General features: G+C 41.7%; 1 non-coding gene across 1 annotated transcript; it reads left to right on the forward strand.

Annotated features, from left to right (window-relative positions):
• The first annotated feature begins 358 nt into the window (after positions 1-358).
• Positions 359-502, forward strand: LOC127188695 (small nucleolar RNA SNORA48). The gene has a single exon (XR_007830554.1). It is a non-coding gene; the product is annotated as a small nucleolar RNA SNORA48 (small nucleolar RNA).
• The last annotated feature ends 23,052 nt before the right edge of the window (positions 503-23,554 follow it).

Below are 23,554 nucleotides of genomic sequence, written 5' to 3' on the forward strand. Positions count from 1 at the left end.
AGCAAATGAGAGTTCATAGTATTGATATTCAAGGAAATAATGAATTAAATACTATGCCAATATGAAGTAGTTCAGGTTCTCGATAAAGTTCTCTTAAGAAAATGAGGGCATTAAATATTTAAGATAGTGGTAAGAAAGGCTATTCTTTCAGGAGAAATTAAAAAAAAGAGTCAACAGTACAGCATGAAATAAGAGAGAAAATTTGGGGGACCATAATAATAGAAAAAAGGATTTTATTTCTAAATGATAGAGTAAGTATCATTTCTTGTCCTCTTCTACAGTGTCCTTAAAAACAAAATAAAGTTTGAGAAACTAGTTTTAAATAAACATCTAGAATACTTGTTTAAAGAATATATATTTCCCCTGGCAATGGGCAAAGAGACACATTATTGTTGGTGGTGTTCTTCTATCAGTCAGAGGCAGAGCAGATGGCAGTCCTTTGTTGAACCTAGCTTGATGCTTGGCTTGGTGGCCAAAGCTGTCTTATGCCTAGGACTCATAAAAATTAAATCAAATCAATCTGCCACCATAGAGTGGGAGGAAGAAGGCAGACAGAGAGAGAGAGAGAGAGAGAGAGAGAGAGAGAGAGAGAGAGAGAGAGAGAGAGGGAGACCTGTAGACTACCATGCAATCCTCAGAGCTACCATCTGGTGCACAATACAGGCAGGTCATACACACCCTCTTTGTTACCTATGGGCCCTCCTGCAGTGTGGACAGCCTGCTGCTGAGAGACACTACACTGTGCAAGCATGTGGTGGTCATATGGAAGAGAAAGAGAAGTAGAGCAGCTTAGGCATTATAAAAAGAAGTGGAACTGGACTAGTCTGTTGTGAGTGGCTAGCCTCTTGCCCAGGGACCATGGTGAGGTCCCAGCCTGAGATGCTGCTAAGGGACATGTCTGAATCTGTAGCTGTGCAGCAGCAGGGGTTAATGTTGTATTACCACTAGAGAACATGAGAAAGTCCCTGGTTGGGACAGCCACAGGAGACCACATAGATGTCTAGGGGCTGTGTATATCTGCCCCCACCCCTCACTGGCTGCAGAGCTCTTAAGAACTGGACTTATCTCTCACCAGCAGGGAAATCAGGTCCTGCACCTCACCCAAGCAACACAGAGGAGCTGGTCCCAGTGGCAGGAGGAGTGTGGGAAAGCTGACCCCACCACTTGTCTTCCTTGGAGTGGATGATGCTATCCCACCCCAGCCCTCTTCCCATTGCTACTCCTGCAATTGAGAAAGCTGCCCACAGGGTCATGAGCTTGGGAGAGCTAGCCCAGGCCCTCACCAGCTACAGCACTCAGGAGAGCAGGCCATACACCTCTCCTGAACAGCACAGCAGAGCTGACCCTAGTGGCAGGAGCACAGGTGAACCAGTCCCAAGGGAGAGAGTAAAGGAGAGCTGGCCCTGCCATTGGTCTGGTGTGAGGTCCCCCTCCCCCAGCCACCTGCCATAGCCAGGAGAGCTGGCCCTGGGAGCATGAGAACTGAAGACCCAGCCCTCCCCCTTCACTGGCTATAGCACTAGGGAGAGTGGGCCCTGAACCTCACTTAGGCAACACAATGAAGCTGGCCCTGGTGGTGAAGGCATGAGTGAGCTAGCCCCAAGGGTGTGAGAACAGGGAGAGCTGGCCCAGCTCCTCAAAGGCAGCAACACTTGGGAAAGTAGGCCCCTCACCTTGACTGGGTAGCACAGTGGAGCTGTCTCTGGAGGTGTGGGTGATGGTAAACTGGCCTGAGGGCATGAAGACAAGAGAGCTGGCCCTGCCATTCGACTATGGCACCAGTGGGTGGCCAAGCTGGAACAGTGCTGGAGAGCTTGCCCTGGTAGTATGAATAAGGGAGAGCAGTGGGCTAACCAGCTCAATTATTACCCAGGCCCTGATCCAGGACTCTGAATTGACCCACCCCCAAAATCTATATCATCTGCTAGTGGTTGGGACATGTGAAAGGGCCAGTTCTGCTGATCCAAACCCACAGGACCTCCATGACACAGGGCAACAACAGGATAACTGGGAGGAGTCCTGATGAAGATCCAATATTGATAGTGTCACAGAAGCCTGAACTTCGAACCACACCAATGACTCATTGCAATGAACATTTGGAAGTGACAATGTGTGGACGGAGACTGTACCGTGGGACACCCTGGCATACTACAGCTTCCGGGATGAAATGTTTTCTCTGCCTTGTTTTCATTATTTGTTTTATTTGTGGGGGGGTTGCAAGGGTGAAGGGTGGATATGAGGGAATGGGGAGATGACCAGGACTAGGGTCCATGATATGACACTCATAAAGTATCATTAAAAAGTTGTTTTAAAAATATGTAGGAAGCAGAGAAAATGCTAGAGGCTTGTCTGTACATAATAAATGAGTGAAGTGTGTAGAAATGACTCAGAAGAGAGAAAGGTAAATGATGTCAGGTACAGGACCAGGGGATGGTAATGGCAAACTGATATCATCTAAGCTAATAAGTTTGCAAGTCAGAAAGTGAAGATGTTATTGGCAACAATGAAATACGAGTTGGTGAGCTATGGAACTGAACAGAATATTTTTGTTGAAATTAGTTAAAGCAATAGTCAGCTTCTTGCTCCTACCACCAACGACATTGCCCCTGCTCCTTATGTGTCAGAGATTATGGATGAGGAGCCCAGAGGAGGAAGAACTAGAAGTGTTGTCTTGACCACAATTGGATGCAGTAAAAGTCCAAAGACCAAAGTGGTGGAAAGCAAAAAACAAAAACCTTTCTGCCTTTAGGCCTTAGACAGGCCTTCCACACAGAACCTTGGAAGGTATCAGTTATGAATTTCTCTGCTGCAACAAAAATACCGGGACCAGGGCAACTTTAAAAGAAAGTGGTAAATTGAGTTTGTGGTTTCAGAGAGCTAGGGTCCAATGGCAGTAGAGCCCAGCTATGGTCATTAGCTGAGAGCTTCCATTTGATCCATAAACAGAAGACAGAGAACACAACAGGAATGACTCCAAACGCTAGAAACCTCAAGGTCTGCCCCCTGGGGACATCACTTCTGACAAGGCCACACTTCCAAAACTTCCCAAACAGTTCCACCAAGCCTGCTCTTGATCACACACAGCATGACAAGAACGGACAGATCCAGGAGTTGGTTGACCATCCTGTCATCTACTATATTTTGAACATCTGGCATCCAGATCTATGAGAGAATGAGTTTCTGGTTTTTGGACCCAACTAGAGGCTGTAGTCATTTGTAACAGCTGCCCCAGGAAACAGACACAGAAAAACTGCACAATACATTCAATAGATACCAAGTAGGAGGTGCTGAGCAGTCCCCCCAGTGCAGGAGACTCAGGAAACATTCCACAAGGGAGATATTGGTCCAACTGAGTTTTAGAAAATAGGATTTAAAAGTACCCAAGAAGAAGAAAGAGCACATGAGGCTGGAGAGGTGGCTCAGTGGGTAAGAGCACTGGCTGCTCTTCCAGAGGTCCTGAGTTCAATCCCCAGCAACCACATGGTGGCTCATAACCATCCATAATGAGATCTAATGCCCTCTTCTGGCCTGCAGGTGAACATGGAGGCAGAGTACTGTATACATAATAAATAAATAAATCTTGAAAAAAAAAAAAGAGCACAAACAAATACAAAAATGAGATGTTCAGGGGCTTTAGGCAGCAAAGGCGAACTCAGTGGCAACAAGATGGAGAAATGTGAAAGAATTCTGGACAGCAAGTGTGGGTGAAGAGACCTCACCTGAAATACCAATGTGCGGTGCGTAACCATGGTCTAATGGACTGTGACTGTGCTGAGGGGTGTGTGATGGGACACAATAATATGGAACCTTTCAAGGACAAGTCCGGGAATTGGGCTGCTAGTGAGCAGAGTTCTGTGATTGTCTTGCAAGGCAGAAGAGGTGACGGCTCACTGATAGGTAGGAAGGAGGGGAAGAAAGTATGGGGTGATTTGAAATCTAGATAGAGTTCAGGGTGGAGAAAGTGACATTGAGAAGAAAAAAAATGCCTGCGGGAGGGAGACCATCATGCTTGGAGCAGTCTGCGGACACCTCCTCCATGCTCTGAGATAAGCATGAAACTGGCATGCTGAGCACAGAGTGTCTGCAACGCATGGGTGAACTTGACTGCTGCCCCTTCACCAGTGTCAGCTTTCTTATCTGCAAGGCTTGCAAAGCCAGGTGTTTGTAATGCTATCATCTCACCGAGCTGCTGTGATTTCCGGAGATGTCTGCGAACGCACTTCCAGAGAGCCTTTCACTAATTTTCGTACGATGTGAAGATGAGATCATTTGTAATGGCCTCTTGAGGAAATGATCACCTTCTGGTCAAATGGACGGTGAATGCCACATGTCTGGAATCCTGAGAGGCAGCAGTATTGCAAGATCAGATCTGAGAATCCTTAGCAACTCGGCAGAGAAAACACTCATCTGAAATCCTGAAGGCAAAGAGGTGGAAAATGCTGATTCAGAGACACTGGAGTACCAGCTCTTTAGGTGTAGCTAGAGGTAAGAAGTGCAATACGGAAAGAGAGACTGTGGAAAGACCTATGGGAAGGGTTAAGGGTAGACAACGCATGAGACATTGTTGGAAGCCATATTATTTCAGAAGCCAGGCTTTCCTTGGGTTTCGGTTTTTAAGGACAGCTCAGTACCTCTTGTAGCTTTGTGCTGAGTGTTCAGGAAATCCACATAACAAAGTTAGCAAGTTTACTGATGTACAGTTTAATGGCACACAGCCAGTACTTTCACAGTATTGGGCAATCGTCGCCTCTGCCTCGTTCCAAAACATTGCGTCACTCCTCTAAGAACTCTGTGCTCTCTGAGCAGCCATGCCTTCTTTTCCCTCCCCAGCACCTGGCAACTAACAGTTTTCTTTCTGTGTCTATAGACATATCTAGATATAGACCCCTTACAGAACAAAGAACAGTTATTCAAAGACATATAAGGATGCAGGGCTAGTTTCAAATAGGCAGATCTTAAGGAGGAGAGGCTGCAGGTCGGTTCACAGCAGGAGCCATGCCACGCATGATAGGTGGCCTCAACCCAGATGGATTCATTAAGGCTGGCTTTTGTTTTGTACCTTAGTTCCAACTGCTCCTAATTGCAAACACAATTAGAGGCTGGCAATGGTTTCTATAAATCAGCTGAGTGCACGTGGAAGGTGAGCTTGGGGTGAGCATTAGACAAACTTAGGGAAGAGCAGCGATTAATCTAAACCTCATTGCTTGCACCGTGCCTTTTTTTTTTTTTTTTTTTAAACTGTTTTATAATTGGGGAAATTTTGCCCTTAAGTGAGTACTATTTGTAAATAATCCTCTCTAATTGAAGGCTTAAAATGTCTGGGCAAAACCAAAAATGACTCCCTGCCCAAGGTTTAGTAACAGTTTAGGTATTCAAATGGGAGCAGCCTGATGAGCTGTGCCTGGGTTTGATCTCTGTAAACCTGTAATTACTCATCTCCCTAGCTAGACTTTCTCTGAGCTAAGCGAGGACCCAAAGTGCGTTAATTGCCTACTGATGACTCAAAATAAACAAAAACCTTACTACTTATCATCTTTGTTTGAAATAGTGCTTGTTGCAGGCTGAAAATAAGTCCCTTTTTGCGGTGTTTTGGCCTCACATGTTAGATCTCCACATCCATTGCCTGTGTCAAACTTTTAAAATCTGCGCGTAATACAAATTAAGCTCCATGTGCTTAGTGGAATATTGGAAAATGCTGGTTTTACAGGTGTATTAGAGAAAATCACAGATCCAAATTTCTGAGTGCCAACAAGCATAATGCATATTGTATGCAGGGACTATTGATTTACTGCTAAAGCAATAAAAACAGTTACTAGTGCCTGGGAATATTTTGGTTGTTGACAGCAGTCACTTCTTTCTGTTCTCTGGCCTGTTTTACACACCTTCTTCCTTCTAGAACTCATGCCTCATTTGAAGCCTACACCAAGGGAAGACAAATCACCTTTCTAAGCCTTAGTGATGGTGCAGAAGTTTGAAAATATTCACAAGTCTTTAGTAGCTTTAGTATGGAAGAGATTTTATCCAAATCAAAAGCTCCTGAGCACGCCGGTGGGGTCTGGCTGTCATGGAGAATGCTCCTGCTCAGGTGGGCCCACTGTTTGCAGGACACTGCCTAAAATTATTGCCTGGAGCGTAATGCAAAGTGTGAAGTGCATAGAAATTCCAATATCAATCCAGGAATGGATACAACTAAAAGGAAATCTTCACTTTGAAACTCCACTGCCTTCAGGAATTGCTGATACGTTGGGTGCCTTGCTGAACATAGCATGTAAAGTACAGACCCTGCAGAGGTGGCCTCAGATCACAGCAGGAATTTAGAACTTGTAGCCAAACTAGTATGCAAGACGAGCAAGGCACTAACTGACGTGTTCAAACACAGCTTGGGCTATGCGAATTGTGATAGCATTACTGGAGCCAGGGAAGTATACCCAGTTCTTGGAGTTTGGGAAGGATAGTGGGGAAGGGTTTGGGATTGGACAGCAAGGAGGAGGAGGGTGGGGTAGCTCTGTGCACAAAAGGTGGACCAAAGTGGCTAAAGAGGAGAGTTCTTCAGGTGACTGCAGTGGCAGAGGGAGGAGTTGAGATATATCACAGAATGTTTGGCACCAGGTTGGGGTTAGACAACTCATTTTGCTGTAGAAAATTGGTACAAGTGATGAAGGCTGGTATAAGTGATGGATCTATGAGGGTGATAGCAGAATAAAGGGTTCCTTCTGGTTGAATTGATAAAGAGAAAACTGAAATATGCACAGCATGCTTGGCAGACTCAGCAATGACAAACCTGCCCTGGATTGAGGGGCACTGACAAACTGAGATGGGATCTTTGAAGAATTATTTGAATGATTGAAACATTTAAAAAGAAATAGTTATAGAACCAAGGACCTTGTAAGCTCCTGAGAATGGTGTGTGCATAAGTTCATGCCGACTCTGGAACTGTGAGCTTAGGCTATCTGAAGACCAAAAAAAATAAACACTGAAGAGGCAACTGAGTTAGCGATATCAGTTGTAGGCATGTTGAGAACCATGTTGAGATGCATGCCTGGTGCTTTGGGGAATGTAGGGTAGAAATTTGCAGGATAAAAAAAAGTAAGGTGCCCTAAGCCCACTGAAATGTGTTTGCAGAAATTATAAAAGTTAGGATGATTTCTGAGAAAGATAAAAAGGAGGAAGAGGGGAATGGAAGGAAGGAGGGAATGGTAAATAATCGAGACATAATAGAGACACCACTGTTTTTTTGTTTGTTTTCCGTGTTCAGCTGTGGAAGAAAGCAAACCAGGCCTAAAGACAAGGGAGATGCCTGGAGTAAGGGGGAAGACCCAATCCCTTGCTTCAAGTAAAAATTATTACATTGAGGATTGAGAAAAAGTCATTGAATTTCTTGATTAAACAGGTGTGAAATGCAAGTGAGAAGCAAATTGAAATAAATGACCTCTAAATGCAAAGGGATGAATGATGTTTATGTGATATTGAATCCATAAATATAAATGATTCTATGAGGAAAGAAAAGTCAAAGTAAAGAAGGAAATAAGGCACTTGTTTAGCTAAAATAGCAGCATCTGAGGTATGCTTTCTCTTTTTATTTTTAGATGAAAGATGTGAAATTATTTTAGATATCAGAGAACTAATTTTAAAAGAGCCAATAAGATACTAGTAGAATGTATCTTATCCCAGGAGATTAGTTATTATGTTGAGACAGCTCAGCTGGCAAAAGCCCTTGCTACCAAACCAGATACCAAGGTCAATCCTCCATTCCACATGGTAAAATGAACAAACCACTACAAACAGGTTGTCTTCACACACGCACACACACACACACACACACACACACACACACACACCCATGCATGAGTCCACACACACCCATATCCACACAAGAAGACAACCATATCCATACATAGAGATCTATATAGACATCTACGACACAGAGACACACAGATACACACACACACTGATATCTGCATGAATCCACACACATAAACACACATCCACATAGACAGCCATACACACACAAACACACATACACACACAAACACAAAGATACACACACATACACATGCCCTAAAGAAACACATGTTAACTTTTTAAAAAAGATTATTTTGTTAAGAAGGTGGATATAGATTCTACTCAGTTCAGTACAGTGGGTAATTAAAGAGAGTGGTTATGACTCCAAGGAGAAACTGATACATTTAGAAGAAGGAACCGAATAACCACAGAAAGAAAATATTCTTGGGCATTTAGAAAGCATGATTATCTGTTGCCACTGAAATGTGGGGAAATTTAATGCCTGGGAGTTCTGTATACATTTTAGAATACTCATTTAAATAGGGGGTTTTCCCTCTTCCTCTTGTAGTCCTCTGTGGCTTGTCTCTGGCTGCTTGAAACAAACTTTTTTGAGAACGATTTTCAAGAGCATTCATCCACAGCACTGGTGACAAACCAGCAATGGCTGTGCGAGCTGGGGCTGGCTCCCTATGCCAGGTAATAAGAAAGTCTCTGAGCCAGGCTCGAAAATGGATGATCACACTCCTTAGCAGACACCAGGAGACTTTGTCTGTTCGGGGACATGGGGGCGGGGGGCGGCATTGAAAGTGAACCCAGCGGAAAATGAAGGTCAGAAATCTAAGGTGTTATTTACTCGGAAAGTGGGCCAGCATCATGCATATCACTGAAAAGATGGATAGGAATGCTGATTCCCAGGCCCCACCCTACCTGATACCAACTCCTCCTGAGCACCATATTCCCCAACATGGTTTTTATGAAAGGCATCGTGAAGATTTACAATCAGAGCATCAGAACATCACAGAGGTTTGGTATGTGGACATAGGAATCCCAGAATGACAAAGGTCCCTTAAGGATTAGGTTGGTGGCTTATGTTACAGTCCCCAGAAAAGCTACATTCCAAACCCGAGGAACTTGTTGGACACATGTGATATACGGAGTCAGACCTTCTGGACCAGGAGCCAGGGCACAGGCTCAGTCAGCTCAACAGAGGAGTCCCAGGTATCCTGAAATGTCGAGTCAGGTTACAACCTGAGCAACACGGATAGCGTCTGCTGACCCAGGTCGTGGGCAGGTGGAAGAGATAAACAAATAAAAAGCAAATTAAAAGTTTTCAGTTGATGTATATTTCAAGTTCAGAAATGAAGAAAAAAATGGAATAAGAAGACTCAGCAACAGTGTTGTGTACTTGCGAGAGTTTCTGTGAGTTACCTAAGTCGGAGGACAATGGCTCTTTGATGCAGCTGACTCAGTCCACGGAGAGGAGTTCTCATCAACTGGTAAGCAAAGTGTTTATTCCAGGGGTTGCAGAGTTGAAAAGAAACTATATCGGAAGAAGGGTAAATGTACAACAAAGCGCCATTTTCAAATAGCTAATGAACTACAAAGTAAGCGTTTTAAGGCTAAGGACAGATAATCATGACTCTGTTATCAAAGCGGCAAGCCACTTAGAAAGCGGCTTACCTGTGTGCCTCTTCATCTCCCACATCCGAAAGCCAGTTCCTTGTGTTATTTGAGCAAACCTTCCGCAGCTCTAACTCTCCTTCATCTTCTAATTGGGTTCTTCTTCACTTCAGAGGTAGCCGAAGCAGCGCTGACCGTCGGGGATGTCTTGAAACATGCCACCAGTAAGCAGCAGCTTGCAGATTCTCCCTCTGCCCTCTGTGACCATGGCCTGTCCCATCCAGCAGCCCCTCGCCAAGTGAAGGGATTGAAATTTCAACCGAGAAAAGCGGAATAGTATTAAATTCTCCAAGACTCCATTCGCTTTCCTCATGACTGCCTGGGGTATTCCGACCTCTACGCTAGGCAGCAAGGTTCAGAAGCCCTTCCCTGTCAGCACAGAAGGTTCTGTAGAGGGGACTTGAGCTTTTGATGTCAGAGTCTTGATACAGGTTTTGTCAGAACAGGGCTGAACAAGGGCATGCTCTTCAGAGGGTGCTCACACCACATCTGTGGAGAGTTAGGCTAGGGCCTGGCCTCTATCAGCGCGCCTTGCTCTAAACACAAGTACTCTAACTACCCCCTACACCAAAAATGGGGACTTCCAAGAAGACCAGGTGATCAGTATGGCATGTTAACTTTCTTCTTTATTTTGGTCCTGGTGGCAAAAGTCAAAGATAATCACCCAAGAAGACAAGGTGGTGTCGGCTAATGTCTGAGCCTTTTTCGGAGTTTTATTTACACAGTCTTGTTCTGGTATGCCAAGGCTGTCATCAAAAAGGTAGCTCGACTTACTATATATTCATTTGTTTAGTTAGGTCCTTACCGGAAACCATACAAGATAAATCTACTACAAACAGTGAGTCTGGTGAACAGGCAGTGGAGGTGGGCACTCAAGTGGCGCTGCATTTTCAGACTTGGTTTGAGGTCCTTGTAAGTTGTTGCTGTTGGTACCATTATTATTTTATTTTGAGTCAAGACCTCACCACGAAAGCCAGGCTGGCCTCAAACACACAATCATCCTACGTCAGGCCCTCAAGTGATAAGAATACAGGCGTGAGTCTCCAAGGTTGGCTTAGTATTCTGGCATTTTATCATGCCTTCTATGAGCCATGCTAGAAAGAGAACAGTATGGTTATTTTTGGTTCTGCTACCAACATCTCTTTGGGGAGAAGAGGCAGGAACCTCTCCTCTTGACTGGATCAAGCACACGGGACAAAAAGTAAGAGAAAAACAAGCAAACAAACAAACAAACCCAGATCACAACAAATCATTGATCTGAGGCTCAGAACAGTTGCCATTTTAAAGTAAGGTAATCTGAACTAAGGTAAGAAGACCTGAACTAGCAAGAAGGCCTCGGGAAAATTTTGAATCTCGTAATGGGGTAGAGGTATAGGTCTCAGGGTTTAAATATGTGTGGCTGGTGTTTGGATTGCATAACAGAAATTCATTTCTTACTCTCAGAGATAGGTCTTTCAGCTAGATTAATACTAAACTTAGCATGAGTGTGTATAAATCTGTGAATGACCCAAAGGTAGGTAGATAATATTACTTTGTGTGTGTGTGTGTGTGTGTGTGTGTGTGTGTGTGTGTGTGTGTGTGCATATGTGTGTTAAGGTGTTCTAAGGACCCTGCCTTGAGAGATGCAGCAGTTGTTTATGGGTGTGAAGTTTATGGCCCTTCTCATTTGGTAGTGTTTCATGGGGAAACAAAACTATCTGTGTGTCCCATCTCTACGTTTTTTTTTTCCTCTCTCATGTCCCAAGGAGATGAATGTTTTATAACTTTTTGCTGAGGCTTCTGACATCTTCCACAAGAGTCTCTGTGGAAATCAGACAAGACTTTATTGGGCAATTAGTCACATAAAATTGTCCTAATTATCCAGTTAGTATTGATATTCTTCCTATAAGCTCAGTGTGGTATTTGTTATCTGAGTCTGGACTCAAGAGTAGAAAGGTGTCTCTTTTACCCCAAATGGCCCTCTGTGTCCTACCAGTTAAACATCTATAACAATTGTAGCCAAACAAGAGACCACTTTTCTGAAAGTTTTTCCCAAGACATTTCTCAGCATCTCTTTGGAACATGGAGATCTATAATTCTTCTTTTCTTCTTAATGATTAGTCAATTTATAAAAAAAGAAATAGGGAGTTGATACAGAACAGAGAGTCATTGAATAATAGTCTGTTCACTTTATTTCCTTTATTAATATTTTATCTCAGGTCAAAACCAGTGGAAGACCGAGCATGGATAGAGTTCTTTTTGATGACTTTGCACATAGTCTTTGGAACTTCTGGCCTCCAGGTGAAAACCTCCTAGGTGAAACATCATTGCACTGTTAAACAACGTAGAGTTAGAATTTAGGAAGACTTCAAACATCTTTCTATTTTCCCAAGTTAAACATTTACTTGGGTTTATTTTCCAGTGTTCTGCTTCTCCTGTTGACAATGAGTTCATGAAAGGTAATTAGATAAACTTATCCATGCTAATGTGGTAGCTTGCTAATCTATTACTCTGGATCAATAAACCTTACCATAGTCATATGATTCAGTCACGCGTCCATGTTAGCTGGATATGCTTAGAACTACTGGCAAGAAAAAATTCTACCACCAGTCCAGGGAAAGAGGAAGGACTGACTTTACAGAGTTTGTGCATGCGCGCGCTCGTGTGTGTACTATATTACACAGCAAATATTTAATGAATATGTCTTGAATTAGAATCTTCCGTCTCACTTTTGTTTCACACCTAAAGTTCATGCTTTTATGCTGCATGCAAGGAATCATAACACTGTGCTATAAAGAAGAAAGATAAAAGAAAAGATCTTGATAGCGGAACCTAAAATAACCATGAACTCCAAACACCACGGCTCTAAGTGTCCTGAATGGAAACAGTTCAGATGGTGCACACCTGGCTGCAAAGACTCCTGCCCTCCGATGCTATTCTTCTTAGAGATCATGAGAGTCAGGACAAGACTTTTGTTTCAGAACACATCTGTTTCTCCGATTGCTCTTCTTCCAGTGAAGCCAAGTAAACTTTTTCTCGGCCACATGTGTGCCCACCACAGGTCTGTGGTGGTGTGAATGTACCTTTACTTAGTGAAAATCGCGTATTATTGCCACCGTCACAACTATAGAGATGTGAAATCCACTGTTCTTCGCGTCATAACTCTGCTTCTCACCACACCAAAAATAAAAGCCACCGTCTGTGCTATTCCTGCAACATTTTATGTGTAAAGGTTCCTTTCCCTTGACACTTGGGTTCCCTTGGGTAATGACTTCCTTGCTCCTGCGTACTTCAGCCACTCTGCTAGGTGGGTAGTAAACACACTCAGGGAACCTTTGCAATGCTGGTTATTATGCACGCAGCCACCTCTCTCCCGAGTCTCTCTCTGTTTCCCTTTTCATCTATTTCATAGAAATTGACACCACTCAAGCACTACTAAATCATTCTCTTCATTCCGTTACTACTTTGAAAATTATTATGGTGAATTTCATGAGACACAAATTGAATCATTTTCAAGTGTTCAGTTCTGTGGCATCTACTAGACTTAGTGTGATGTTGTAATGATCACATGTGTCTAGTTCCACGATATATCCATCCCATGCAAGTAAAATCTTTAGATGTTAAGTTTTTTCCCCACTATCTCCTCTTTCCAGTCCCTGGAATGGATTCAGTGCAAGTCGACTATGTAATTTACGTATCTCATCTGGTGGCCAGCTAGTCTTCTTTTATGTTCACACATCTGGGCTTTTAAATTTTTCCTTGAAAAGTATTTGGCAGAAGCAACCATGTCAGTCTGTGTCCATGCCCATGGGTTTATCTATTTTGGGTGAATAACTGGGCTATGCATTATATGGGTGTGTGTGTGTGTGTGTGTTCAGCTTCTTTCACTTAGCAGCAGTGGTATGGAGGTTCATGTTGAATGGGTCAAGATTTCATTTTCTTTAAAACTTTATGGATCTTTCATCTAGTTCCCAGTATCTCTAGTAGTGGAATTTGGTGATTTCATGGTAATTTTAGGTTCACATTTTGAGCAACAGCCAACTGTTTCCTGGTGGATGAAACACTGTATATTTATTTCCACTGGCACTCTTAGAGGCCACTAATCTCCCCCTTTCACTACCAGTTGTTACTTGTTTTTAATGATTATTTTGAAAGCCATCTAGAGGTAAATGAGATGCTTCACTGTGCTTGTAACTTGCAGCTTCCTATAAAATTTCTTCTTTGAAGAAGTCCAAATCTTTGTTCATTTTTCAGTTGAGTTTCTTTTTCATCTATTCATTCATCTACCCACCCACACATACATACATACATAATACAAAATACACACACAATATGTACATATATATATGCATATACACATATATGTATGTGTGTATACATACATACTCTGGTTTCTTATAGAATATGGACTATATATTTTTTACAACTCACTTTCTGGGGGAACTTTTTGTTGTTTTCTCAATGACTGTATGACACTGAGTTATGGTTTCTTGATGTATGAACTATGAGATTATTTTGTAAAATTATTCAGCCCCTCTTATCTGACATAGGGAAATAAATGTCTTTAGTAATGTTCTCCCAAGGTCCAGTATGATTATTCCACATCAAAGACATGTGCATATTTGTGGAATTATTTATGGAGTAATAAAAATATTATCTGGGACCATGTCAGTTTGGTCTCAAGCCATTCACCTGTTAACACCAAGGCTTTTTACTGACAAGATAAACAGTCTCCACATTTCATGATTTTACTCTCAACTCTGAATCATTATAGGATTTTTTAGGTCTGAGTGAGTGACTTGTGATTAGATAGAATGAACTAGACAAATAAAGGGAGATTATTGGATAAATGATAAAATGAAAGAATAAACTGTTTAAAGTTAAGTTTAAGGAGATAGACATTAATCAAAAACACTTAGAGAGATTGTAACTTTCTGATAACAATGTGAAACTCTTTCCCTGTGGGTGTAAGATACTATAAAGCTGACAGAAAACACAGAGAAGTAATAGTCTACAAAACTACCCTTTGCATCTATTTTAATTGTCCTCTAGCTGTGATGCCTTCAGGATGAGGTAAGAAAGGATAGAGATTGAATGAAAAGACAAGAAACTTGGAAAATACATGCAGTGTCATGTGGATAAATGGCTGTGATCATAGTGTCAGGGATATTGTGAAAGGCAGGAGGAAAGACCAAACACTAAGCAAAGTAAATCAACACAGTACTTCCTCCTTACCTCTAATGTGATGAGGGAGCAGAGAAATGTGGGAAATAATGTGTTATAATATTGATAAATAGGCCTCCAGGCAACATAGTTGGTATAAGGAGAGTTCTTGTAGCAGGGAGGAAGGGAGAGAAAGAAAGGAGTCAGGGGCATCCTAGGTAGACAAAGGGAAAGAAGCAGAGGAAGTGACAGAGAGAGCTGGCAGGGGTGGCAGGAGAGTTATAGGCTGCATGACTGGTGCAGGTGATGACATAGAACCCAGGTGGTGACATAGGACATTGTCAGGACCCTAATGATCCCTGAGGGCAGTCCAATTGAATTGCCTGCATACTAACATGACATGTGTTTTGTACGTGTTCGGTGTAAGCTTGGCTTGGCTGTGTGGATCCCCCTTTCCATTCTGTATTACTGTGTGACACTCACTACTGACATCCTACCTCCTAAGACATTTCTCCTCCGGAGAATCCTAAGATGCTACTGAAAACAAAATGAGGACTGTGGGAACCCTCATTTTTCTTGCCTTTACAACTCCCATTAGACAAGGATGGAATGTCTCCAGTTGTGCCTTGCACTTCTGTTAGACTTGCCCTGCCATCCTTGCGTTTCCCCAGTACTCTGTGACTCCTTCTATCCAGTTAAATGCCACCCTATTTTGCTTGCCTCTGCTATGTCTCTTTAATAACTTACTCGTAAGGCTCCGAGTAAAGACTAAGAAGTATTTTGTAGCAATGTGTTGAGGCACAAACCTTAAATTCCAACTGTTGGGATGCTGAGGCAGGGGAATTTTTCTAAGTTGGAGGCCAGCCTGAGCTGTTGAGTTACAAATACTCTCAGGTTATAGAAGGCAACCTTATCTTACCCTCCTCCGTCACCTAAAAGGTACTAGTGGTTTGTAATGAGTCTTCTTACAAGGCTCAAGGGTTTAAGCACATACAGACAATTCTAACACAAGACCACTAATTCTAATATTGATTTGGCTTAAGAAGGTATGGTCACAGTGACAGTATGCCTTATGTTGAAAAGGTATAGGGATTTGTTAATGCTAACAGCCAAGTGATTCTAAATGTTCTATGATCAAGTACATGTTTATTTCTTTATTCCACTCATTACAACATATTTCAAATTTAATGTTAAATTTTGGTTTCATTGTAGATTTACACGTTTTGTAGGAAATAATGCAAAGAGGTACTGTTTGTTTAACTAGTTCTTTTCAGTAGTAATAAAACAGTTCATGGGTAAAGACTAGCTTGTGCTGGATGTAAACATGTTTTTGTTTTGATCCCAAGTGTGGAATTTACCACTTTTCTCCCTTATTTAGGGTAGGTAGGTTAGAAGGAAGGTATAAACATTAAAGAACCCCAAATGAAGTAGGTTTTAAAAAGTTCAAAGCCTACACTAGCTCCTTTCTCCAATTGGGTTAAATTCCTTGGCCTCTGTCTGAGGTGACATACAAACAAAGGGGGATCAAGGGTAACCGTTACCTGCTATGGGGGAGTAACAATTTGAATAGAAAGCAAGAACTGGAGACCCTCATTAACAGTAGGCTGCTGAGTGAGAGAGTCCTGCCTCTGTCTTCAACACAACTTGGTTAAAGATCCTGGAGGGCCTTGGGGTGCCCTCTCAGAGAAGACCCTTATAAACCAAGTCTGAGGGTCAAGGACAGGAGAGGCAGAAGCATCAGGCCTCCCATCACGCTCCCGTCTTAAAGAGTATAGCAGAAGGTCCTGTGGCTGAAGCAGGAATGAGCCCCCTCTTCTATCTTTGGTCAACTACTAGAGGCTGTTCATGTGAGCTCCTGCACAGTGCAGAAGGCTTAGGCATGCAACGCTGGCAAAGCTATCTTCTGTGAGTTTCCTCTGTAGCAGGGAGATCTCAGATGGGGCCAATCAGGGAAGAGCTGTTGCCCAATTTTAAAGTTTTTGGCTGTTCCCTTTGCTGTGGTAAACTCACAGGCTTCCATTTGCTGTATCTGTTCATTGGGTCTCTGGCTGTTAACCCTATCTAGCAGGGGTTTTCCTGAGGACATTATAAAAAATCTATTTGTTTTATTTGGGCTGCTGTGGCTATTCCATTGAGGGCTGTCAGCAGTCTACTCTGTGACCTCAGGTCTTGAGTTTCCCACCTAGCAGAGATCCACACTAAGATCAGGAAGCTCTGCCATAAGAGCCTGTAGTTAAATTCTTATAAATCTAGGAAACAACATCATAACTAGCCTATCTATCCTGGCCCAAACACTGAATTTCTTTAGACTTCCATTATATTGTGAGATCTGTGCTTGGACTCCAGGAAAGGAAGAGGTGGGGTCACTGGAGGCTGCTAGGTGGAAGATGTTTTTAGGGCTCAAAGGCAGATAAAACATTTACTCACTTTAGATGAAGACAGCTTTGCAGGCTGGCCAGATAGTCACCCAGGCACACACTAGTAAACACTGGCTCTACAAAGGCAGGAGCAACACAGGCCGCTTGGTGGTAAGCACACTGGACTATAGACAAACACAGAGGCAGAATGTTGAAGGCAAAATCAAAGACATAGGCCTCTGACTCAAGGCCATGTTTATACAGAATCACTCCAAAATGGCACTCTGCCAAAAATAGCTATATAACAGGGTATATTACTGTTTGCTTTGGGGGTTTTCTGGACACCTGGTATCAGTCATTTGGAGCTCACTGGATGTCCAGTGTGAGCCACGTTTAAACTAACTTGTACTGGATATCCATATCAACACCATGTTGTGTAAACATAAATTGGACCTCAGGCTTTCTTTTCCAACGTTCTTGTAAATAATGTATAGTCACAGATGTGTGTACATATTCACATAGGGCTACATACATACTTACATCTGTGCTATTTTACACATCTGTAGTCTTGAATATTCACAGCCATGTCAAGATACAGTGCCACACTATTTCTCACACAATTGGTGGTCTTGGGCTATCAGTTTTACTTTTTGTGAGACAGGCCAGGTTTATGTGAAGTCTTTGCTTGTCCTGCCTCGTAGTCCTGAGTGCTCAGGTTGCACGTGGGCCCCACTGTCCAGCTTGTTTCAGGCATAGCCAATTCCTTCTAATGTAGAAACGTGGGTGAGAGGTTTGGGGTCTTCATCTTCACTAAAGTAAGCATTATGCTACAAGGCACCTCACAGTAACCCACATTTAAAATATGTTGGATTTTTTTGTTGTTGTTGTTGATTTGGTTCCATATATATTTCGCTTGTTTATTTTGAGAAATGATGCCATCAATCATGGGCTAGCCTTCAACTCCTTGTGTAGTTAGGATGACTTTGAACTTCTCAAACCCCGCTAGTCAAGCATTCTCCAGCTGAGCTATAGGTCAAGCATTCTCCAGCTGAGCTATAGGTCAAGCCTAGTTCCACATGCTTTTAAATACTTGGAAATTTTTAAATTTAGAAGTCTGTGATTCAACTTACATGTTTATTAATTTTCACATTATCCTGTTACTGGATGATAATCTGCCCTGAAATATTATCTATATGACTTTACTATCTTTTGAATCCCTTGATCAACATACAATTTATGGCCAAGGATTATGGAGTGTCTTAGTGACTGTCTAATCTGTGCTTTATGAGGTGTTTGCTCTTCCTGCTGGGTGGATTAGCCCCCATATAGCAGTTAGACCCTGCTGGCAGTTTTAGTGTTTCATTTCTTGCCCGTCCTTGAGTTTTCTTCAGCATGTAGTTTTACCGCTTTGAAAAATGGGCTATTGAGGTTTCTAACAGGAAGTGTTAGTGCATCTATTTTTGTTTTGTCTCCACTAGTTTTTAATGGCCATATTTTAAAACTATCCTTTTGCAAATACACACACTTGAGGAATCACACCGCACCCCCGACCCAACAGCTCAGTCCTGTTGTCATTGTGTAATTTCTGTCATCGCTGTAATTATCTTTGCTCTAAAGTTTGTTAAACAATACTTGTTGAATCACCATGACTTTTACAAATGTTATTTCAAGATCTATCCCTTTTCATCCTTTCACCTCTGACAGACTTTGAAGTGAGTGGTTTTAGGGATAGATTTTCCTACTTCATTATTGTGTAGGCACTGAACCTAGGGCCTTAATCATTAATCTTAATTGCATTTACTCTACTCTGTCAATGCCTGACTTGTGTGTGGTGTGTTTATGATGTGCTTCTGTGTGTGTTGTGTGCATGTGGGGGTGTGTGCGGTAATGCATGCATATGTGAACGCCCACAGCTGACCAGTGGTGCAACCAAGACTGAAATCCAAGCATTCTATTTCTCTGTGGTGAATGAACAACATCTTTAAATCAGTCACTTACTATTTTAGAGCTTTTGCCACAGCTGTGACATATGTGGATTGAAACTAACAAGTCAAGAACCCATTTCTAATGATTGCAGAAGCACTACTCCTGAGCCAAGGATCCAAATGTAAGACCATGGAAAATGAAGGAAGCCAACTTGTAAGCAGAGATGAGGAGGACAAATTACACTCCCTCTGTTGGAGATAGGCTTAAAAAAAAAAAAAAGAGAACTAAATTGTAATATTGCATGTAAGTTGCCTAACTCAATACCAGTGGGAATTTCAGAAAACTTTATCCAGAATATTTGGTTTTGAAGCAGATTCTTCCTTCTAAAAACCTCAAACTTGTTCTGTTTAACAGAGGGCTTGGAAAACCCATCTAAATTACAGCACAACCCAAACAAAGACACATTTCAGTTCCTTCTGTTTCTAAATTCTAATTCCCAAAAAAGAAGAGATGCCACATGCTGATAGCTCATAGCATGGTTTTGGAACTCCAGAGAGCCAGGTTACTCAGCTGTTAAGGCTTTTTATTAGAAGTCAAGGAACATCTTTAAAATTAGCCTTTGTAAAATTACATGCATTTTTGTTTTATAAGAATAATGTTTGTATAGTCAAAGAAATTATGCAGTTTAAACTTAATTAACTTGGGTTAGCTTCTCAGTTGGATGTGAACCATTTAATGAGTTTTTTTTTGTTTTTACATCTTCAAACTTCATCCTGTACACTAACCCAAACATAAAATTTCTCCTTTCTATTTTAGATTCAATTAAAAATTATGACACAGTGAAGTGAGTTTTGATTTGGGTAGATTTTAATTATGCCTTGATATTTGGGAATGTGTTGTGTTTCACAGTTACTTGTTAACAACCCTATCTGATCATCTATCTATCTATCTATCTATCTATCTATCATCTACCTATCATCTGTCTATCATCTATCTATCTATCTATCATCTATCTATCTATCTATCTATCTATTTCTATTTACTTATTTGTTGTTGTTTTACATGAGTAGGCCCCGTTTCACAGTTACTTGTTAACAACCCTATCTGATCATCTATCTATCTATCTATCTATCTATCTATCTATCTATCATCTATCTATCATCTATCTACCTATCATCTGTCTATCATCTATCTATCTATCTACCTATCATCTGTCTATCTATCCATCTATTTCTATTTATTTATTTGTTGTTGTTTTACATGAGTAGGCCCCTTATCATACTGTTCTCGACATCACTGTATCCCAGGCTGGCCTTGACATCACTGTATCCCAGGCTGGCCTTGAGATGAACTTTCTGCTTCAGCTTCCTAAACTTTGGGATTACAGGCTGGAGCCATACTCATTCCTTCTGTTTCTTTGAGGTACCAGGACCATGATCACTCTTGTTTTATTTATATTTCTAAATAAGAGTAGAAGTAATATCTTTTTGTGTGAGTGGAGTATTTTATGAAGTCTTTTTAATATTTCATAAGTAACCATTCAAAGTTTTAATGACTTGAAGATTTAGAAGAGGCCTTCACACCTCCGACTGCCATAGGTGCTCTTGCTCTTAGCCCAACCAATATCTACTTCACTCCTACTATGTGTAAAGCACAGTGGAGAGTATCAAAGGTGAATGAATTAGGGAGAGTATAACTTACAATCTGGATAACGAGAAAGGACTGGGTGCACTGGCAGACAAATACAACATGTGGTAAGCACTTAGGAAGATGAAGGCAAAGAAATTAGAAGCCCAGTTGGGGTGATCAGTCCAAATCTCTACAGATCTGTGCAGGTGAAGATACTTCACATCACTTCAAACAGTGTCTGGATTTCATGAACCTGAGATGGTGGTGGCTGTGTCCCAGACTGCAGTCGTAGCTGAAGCTGAGATGCAGTCGAGGGGACTCAAGGTGTGCTTGGGAGGGAAGGCTGCAGTAGTTTTGAAGAGTATGGTAAAAGTAGGTGGCAAGAGGAAAGCCATTGCAAAAGTCTAGCTAAAGGCTCTCAAGCATTGTTTGATGGTAGTAGAGATCAGGAGGACAATTGTTGTGAAGGGCTTTAAGAATGATTTGCTAAGAGAACCTCAGGGGGTCAAGGACATACAGACTAGCACTGCAGCCACTAAAACGGGATGCAAAGGCAGATACAAATAAAAAGACAAAGTGGTGGCAGAGTAAACAGAGCTCTGGTGTGTGTGTGTGTGTGTGTGTGTGTGTGTGTGTGTGTGTGTGTGAGAGAGAGAGAGAGAGAGAGAGAGAGAGAGAGAGAGAGAGAGAGAGAGAGAGAGAGAGAGACAGAGACAGACAGAGACAGAGAGAGACAGAGACAGAGACAGAGACAGAGAGAGACAGAGGGGGGAGTGCTGGACCACAGACGGCAGGTAGAGAAAGGAAAATGACTTACAGAAACAGTAGCATACCTGGGTCAAATTGATTCTTCTGGGAACACAGCTCCTTAGACTCTAGTGTTGAATGTGAATGACTGTGGGAACCCACAGAGCACGTGTTGAGAAAACCAAGTGTGCGGTTACTTAGAGCTCACACTGTCAGCTGTTCAGGTGACTTAAGCACACCTTTTGGGAAGGGCTCACAGTATATATCTGAAAAGAACATTAACACCCAACTGGAGTTTAGAGACCAGAGATTCTAACAATGGCTAAGGATGCTCTGGGAGGTGATCAGTGAGGCCAAATGCTCATCCTCATCTATGGCATGCACGAATAGATGTATTTTAATGCTTCCCTGAAAAATCTATTTCTTTCTGAGATGAAGCAAAGCAATTAATTAGTTTTTCTTATAATATATTCTCCATTGTTATCATCTATCTCATTTCTTTACACATAATAATAATAAAAAATCTAATTTTTTTTCTGTGTTAATTCTTCATGCTAAGTACATTCACATATTATTGTCTTATGATATTAATGATTTAACTCAGTTTAGTAAAATACAAGTATCATATAAGTATATCATATTTTTGACATCTATAAGGCAAATTGTTTAAAAACATTCTTACCTGGGACAAATTTTCAACACAGCTTCCTATCAATTATTGAGAAAGTGGAAATTTAGAGAGAAAAATGGGAACAGGATATAAGCTTGGAAAGTATGTTTCTTACACAGAAAATCATGAGTGCCCCCTCCCCCAATCTTAGGTAAACAAGGACATACAAACTTTTTAAAGATAAGACTTGTTAATTTGGTGGCAGCCAGGTCTTCTCTGTTTTATCTTCTCTCTCAGCGTTAGATTTAAGGTTTTCTACACCATCCTCCGAAGTTCAGCCTGTGTCATTTCCTCTTGCTTTCTTCTCATTAGATCAGGTTTCTATTTTGTGATCTGTGTACCCACAGTTGTTTGAAAAAGGAGCCCAGACTTCTAGCTCGTAAACATCACTTCCTCTGTCTCTTGAATTTATTTAAATGGCTGATACTTGAGCCCAGGAAATTGTTTATCCTAACACCATGGAGTCAAGAGTGCTCATTACCCCTGACTCTAAGCTATCCATAGGTCAACAACAGGAGGCAGGCCAAGCATCCTTTCTCAAGCCTTCACTTCCCAAGCCTTATGCTGACTTGCATAATCAGGCAGTCATCCATTTTGTTAAGACAGGTGAGATGTGCCTCTGTAGTCCTGTCAAAAGTGCATTGGCTTTTGTTTTGCTCATTTGCTATTCATGTTCTTCACATTTCTCTGTTATCACAGAAATCATACAGTGACCTTGATTTATTTCCTAAGCAACTTGGAGAGTCTGTGTGCTTTCTTACAGGAAAGAGAGAATCCACAATTGTCTGAGCCTTTAACGTGTAGACATTTTTTTGGAGCACAGCTTGGATGGGACTGTTACACTAATGTGAAGAGAGAGCAGCCTTAGAAACTCACTGTGTTTCTGCAAGCAGATTTATAACAGCTTCTGCAATAACTTAGGTCCCAATGACTTTCTCCATGAGCAGTCAATTTTATTAAAGTTTAGAAAATCACATTAAACTCTATTCAGCTGCTGTGACTGGTTAACATGAAACATTCCCGAAGTCATTTATTTTTAACCCATTTTCCCCCTCTCAATGGCCAACAAAATGTCTATGATAATTCATTCTGACTTTAGAAAATTTTCCTTAAATTTTCATTTGCTCTGAGTTAGGGACATTGAAGTACAGAGGTCCAGGGTTCACAGTGTTAACGGTGTTATCACAGATGCTTTATTCCAGTTTATCAGCAGTATGCTGTGCCCTTTGACAGAAACATGCTTACCATGTAGAGCAGAGTTTCACCTAATAGTTTCCCATAATCCAGATGGCTTTGAAAGTTATTTCCGCCCATAGACATGTCATCTCCTACAACTAGTTCCCACCGTGAAAGATTTGTCAATAGACCTCACGGCATGATCTTGGACTCTTAGGGTTTTTCCCAAGTTCTGATCTCTTGATAGAGATATGGCCCTCTAGCTCAGTGCCTCATAAGAACGGGAATGATTTGCTTTTTGCTATGAAAGCTTTGGCTTCCCAGCACCAGAATTTGCCTATTCACTGAGTTATGGTAGGCCAAGGGAAATGTCGGCTTCCAGTCTGTTTCTCAAAATGGCTAGGACCTCCTGGTATATCTCCTGGCTTCTTATGAGTCAAAACAA

Source organism: Acomys russatus, chromosome 4, assembly GCF_903995435.1.
Source record: "Acomys russatus chromosome 4, mAcoRus1.1, whole genome shotgun sequence".
In the NCBI taxonomy this organism is placed as follows: domain Eukaryota; kingdom Metazoa; phylum Chordata; class Mammalia; order Rodentia; family Muridae; genus Acomys; species Acomys russatus.